Here is a 5,000-nt window from a genome sequence, read left to right on the forward strand (position 1 = left end):
TTGGCAAAAAATAGAGTCAATGCCCGATCTCTGAATATAAGCAGGTTTGGGCCAGGTTAGTACATGGATGGGAGACTGCCTGGGAATACCAGGTGCTTTAAATTTTTGGATATTTTTCACGAATTATATAATAATCTTGCAAAAAAAAAAAAAAAGAAGAAGTCAATGCCCGATCTCTGAATCTTAGCAGGTTAAGGTCTGGTTAGTACTTGAATGATAGACCGCCAAGGAATACCAGGTGCTTTAAGCTTTTGGAATTTTTTCACTTAGTATATAATAAATTTGGCAAAAAATAGAGTCAATGCCCGATCTCTGAACAAAAGCAGGTTTGGGCCAGGTTAGTACTTGGATGAGAGACCGCCTAGGAATACCAGGTGCTTTAAGCTTTTGGGGTTTCTTTCCTACTTTTATAATGTACTGGCGAGTAGATTGGCTGATCTTTAAATAGCCTTCTCTTTGCAGCAGTCTTCGCTTATGGCCATACCAGCCTGGCTATGCCCGATCTTGTCTGATCTCGTAAGCTAAGCAGGTTTGGGCCTGGTTAGTGCCTGGATGGGAGACCGCCTGGGAATACCAGGTACTGTAAGCTTTTTTGAAATTTTTCACTTAGTATATAATAATTTTGCCAAAAAATAGAGTCAATGCCCGATCTCTGAATATAAGCAGGTTTGCGCCAGGTTAGTACATGGATGGGAGACTGCCTGGGAATATCAGGTGCTTTAAATTTTTGGATATTTTTCACGAATTATATAATATTCTTGCAAAAAAAAAAAAAAAAAAAAAGAGTCAATGCCCGATCTCTGAATCTTAGCAGGTTTAGGTCTGGTTAGTACTTGGATGAGAGACCGCCAAGGAATACCAGGTGCTTTAAGCTTTTGGAATTTTTTCACTTAGTATATAATAAATTTGGCAAAAAATAGAGTCAATGCCCGATCTCTGAATATAAGCAGGTTTGGGCCAGGTTAGTACATGGATGGGAGACTGCCTGGGAATACCAGGTGCTTTAAATTTTTGGATATTTTTCACAAATTATATAATAATCTTGCAAAAAAAAAAAAAAAAAAGAGTCAATGCCCGATCTCTGAATTTTAGCAGGTTTAGGTCTAGTTAGTACTTGGATGAGAGACCGCCAAGGAATACCAGGTGCTTTAAGCTTTTGGAATTTTTTCACTTAGTATATAATAAATTTGGCAAAAAATAGAGTCAATGCCCGATCTCTGAATATAAGCAGGTTTGGGCCAGGTTAGTACATGGATGGGAGACTGCCTGGGAATACCAGGTGCTTTAAATTTTTGGATATTTTTCACGAATTATATAATAATCTTGCAAAAAAAAAAAAAAAGAAGAAGTCAATGCCCGATCTCTGAATCTTAGCAGGTTTAGGTCTGGTTAGTACTTGGATGAGAGACCGCCAAGGAATACCAGGTGCTTTAAGCTTTTGGAATTTTTTCACTTAGTATATAATAAATTTGGCAAAAAATAGAGTCAATGCCCGATCTCTGAATATAAGCAGGTTTGGGCCAGGTTAGTACATGGATGGGAGACTGCCTGGGAATACCAGGTGCTTTAAATTTTTGGATATTTTTCACAAATTATATAATAATCTTGCAAAAAAAAAAAAAAAAAAGAGTCAATGCCCGATCTCTGAATTTTAGCAGGTTTAGGTCTAGTTAGTACTTGGATGAGAGACCGCCAAGGAATACCAGGTGCTTTAAGCTTTTGGAATTTTTTCACTTAGTATATAATAAATTTGGCAAAAAATAGAGTCAATGCCCGATCTCTGAATATAAGCAGGTTTGGGCCAGGTTAGTACATGGATGGGAGACTGCCTGGGAATACCAGGTGCTTTAAATTTTTGGATATTTTTCACGAATTATATAATAATCTTGCAAAAAAAAAAAAAAAGAAGAAGTCAATGCCCGATCTCTGAATCTTAGCAGGTTAAGGTCTGGTTAGTACTTGAATGATAGACCGCCAAGGAATACCAGGTGCTTTAAGCTTTTGGAATTTTTTCACTTAGTATATAATAAATTTGCCAAAAAATAGAGTCAATGCCCGATCTCTGAATATAAGCAGGTTTGGGCCAGGTTAGTACTTGGATGAGAGACCGCCTAGGAATACCAGGTGCTTTAAGCTTTTGGGGTTTCTTTCCTACTTTTATAATGTACTGGCGAGTAGATTGGCTGATCTTTAAATAGCCTTCTCTTTGCAGCAGTCTTCGCTTATGGCCATACCAGCCTGGCTATGCCCGATCTTGTCTGATCTCGGAAGCTAAGCAGGTTTGGGCCTGGTTAGTGCCTGGATGGGAGACCGCCTGGGAATGCCAGGTACTCTAAGCTATTTTGAAATTTTTCACTTAGTATATAATAATTTTGCCAAAAAATAGAGTCAATGCCCGATCTCTGAATATAAGCAGGTTTGCGCCAGGTTAGTACATGGATGGGAGACTGCCTGGGAATATCAGGTGCTTTAAATTTTTGGATATTTTTCACAAATTATATAATAATCTTGCAAAAAAAAAAAAAAAAAAGAGTCAATGCCCGATCTCTGAATTTTAGCAGGTTTAGGTCTAGTTAGTACTTGGATGAGAGACCGCCAAGGAATACAAGGTGCTTTAAGCTTTTGGAATTTTTTCACTTAGTATATGTGGCGAGTGGGGCGGGGCCGAGAGGCGTGGGAACGAGGAGTGAGGCCAGGTGTAGTGATTGGAGATGAGCTACACCTGCGCCCCACCGCCCGTATCAAGTCCCACGTAGGAGATGGAAGGATATAAAACTGTAACAAACAAATCTCCATATTCATCGGGAAGAAGGAGGCGGGAACCGGCGCACAATCAAAACTCATTTTAATAATCAGAAATAAACACAAAATGGCGCGTCAGCCCCTCACGGCGACTGACGCGCACAAATAAAAGCCAAAACCTAAAATAATGTCCCATGCCTGGTCCTCTCTCGTCCTTCACGGTCGTCACTCCAGTTTTATATCCTTCCATCTCCTACGTGGGACTTGATACGGGCGGTGGGGCGCAGGTGTAGCTCATCTCCAATCACTACACCTGGCCTCACTCCTCGTTCCCACGCCTCTCGGCCCCGCCCCACTCGCCACAGTATATAATAAATTTGGCAAAAAATAGAGTCAATGCCCGATCTCTGAATATAAGCAGGTTTGGGCCAGGTTAGTACATGGATGGGAGACTGCCTGGGAATACCAGGTGCTTTAAATTTTTGGATATTTTTCACGAATTATATAATAATCTTGCAAAAAAAAAAAAAAAGAAGAAGTCAATGCCCGATCTCTGAATCTTAGCAGGTTAAGGTCTGGTTAGTACTTGAATGATAGACCGCCAAGGAATACCAGGTGCTTTAAGCTTTTGGAATTTTTTCACTTAGTATATAATAAATTTGGCAAAAAATAGAGTCAATGCCCGATCTCTGAATATAAGCAGGTTTGGGCCAGGTTAGTACATGGATGGGAGACTGCCTGGGAATACCAGGTGCTTTAAGCTTTTGGGGTTTCTTTCCTACTTTTATAATGTACTGGCGAGTAGATTGGCTGATCTTTAAATAGCCTTCTCTTTGCAGCAGTCTTCGCTTATGGCCATACCAGCCTGGCTATGCCCGATCTTGTCTGATCTCGGAAGCTAAGCAGGTTTGGGCCTGGTTAGTGCCTGGATGGGAGACCGCCTGAGAATGCCAGGTACTCTAAGCTATTTTGAAATTTTTCACTTAGTATATAATAATTTTGCCAAAAAATAGAGTCAATGCCCGATCTCTGAATATAAGCAGGTTTGCGCCAGGTTAGTACATGGATGGGAGACTGCCTGGGAATATCAGGTGCTTTAAATTTTTGGATATTTTTCACGAATTATATAATAATCTTGCAAAAAAAAAAAAAAAAAAAAAAAGAGTCAATGCCCGAACTCTGAATCTTAGCAGGTTTAGGTCTGGTTAGTACTTGGATGAGAGACCGCCAAGGAATACCAGGTGCTTTAAGCTTTTGGAATTTTTTCACTTAGTATTTAATAAATTTGGCAAAAAATAGAGTCAATGCCCGATCTCTGAACAAAAGCAGGTTTGGGCCAGGTTAGTACTTGGATGAGAGACCGCCTAGGAATACCAGGTGCTTTAAGCTTTTGGGGTTTCTTTCCTACTTTTATAATGTACTGGCGAGTAGATTGGCTGATCTTTAAATAGCCTTCTCTTTGCAGCAGTCTTCGCTTATGGCCATACCAGCCTGGCTATGCCCGATCTTGTCTGATCTCGGAAGCTAAGCAGGTTTGGGCCTGGTTAGTGCCTGGTTGGGAGACCGCCTGAGAATGCCAGGTACTCTAAGCTATTTTGAAATTTTTCACTTAGTATATAATAATTTTGCCAAAAAATAGAGTCAATGCCCGATCTCTGAATATAAGCAGGTTTGCGCCAGGTTAGTACATGGATGGGAGACTGCCTGGGAATATCAGGTGCTTTAAATTTTTGGATATTTTTCACGAATTATATAATAATCTTGCAAAAAAAAAAAAAAAGAAGAGTCAATGCCCGATCTCTGAATCTTAGCAGGTTTAGGTCTGGTTAGTACTTGGATGAGAGACCGCCAAGGAATACCAGGTGCTTTAAGCTTTTGGAATTTTTTCACTTAGTATATAATAAATTTGGCAAAAAATAGAGTCAATGCCCGATCTCTGAATATAAGCAGGTTTGGGCCAGGTTAGTACATGGATGGGAGACTGCCTGGGAATACCAGGTGCTTTAAATTTTTGGATATTTTTCACAAATTATATAATAATCTTGCAAAAAAAAAAAAAAATAGAGTCAATGCCCGATCTCTGAATCTTAGCAGGTTTAGGTCTGGTTAGTACTTGGTTGAAAGACCGCCTAGGAATACCAGGTGCTTAAAGCTTTTGGAATTTTTTCACTTAGTATATAATACATTTGGCAAAAAATAGAGTCAATGCCCGATCTCTGAATATAAGCAGGTTTGGGCCAGGTTAGTACATGGATGGG

At 39.9% G+C, this 5,000-nt stretch overlaps 4 pseudogenes; all 4 read left to right on the plus strand.

The window, feature by feature from the left end:
• Positions 1 to 470: 470 nt before the first annotated feature.
• On the plus strand, positions 471 to 589 carry LOC127937961 (uncharacterized; annotated as a pseudogene).
• Positions 590 to 2,220: 1,631 nt separating this feature from the next.
• Positions 2,221 to 2,339, plus strand: LOC127936051 (uncharacterized; annotated as a pseudogene).
• Positions 2,340 to 3,589: 1,250 nt separating this feature from the next.
• On the plus strand, positions 3,590 to 3,708 carry LOC127936705 (uncharacterized; annotated as a pseudogene).
• A 507-nt stretch (positions 3,709 to 4,215) lies between these two features.
• LOC127936888 (uncharacterized) lies at positions 4,216 to 4,334 on the plus strand (annotated as a pseudogene).
• Positions 4,335 to 5,000: the final 666 nt, after the last annotated feature.

The sequence above is a fragment of the Carassius gibelio genome, chromosome A19 (genome assembly GCF_023724105.1).
Source record: "Carassius gibelio isolate Cgi1373 ecotype wild population from Czech Republic chromosome A19, carGib1.2-hapl.c, whole genome shotgun sequence".
NCBI classification, from domain to species: Eukaryota; Metazoa; Chordata; class Actinopteri; order Cypriniformes; family Cyprinidae; genus Carassius; species Carassius gibelio.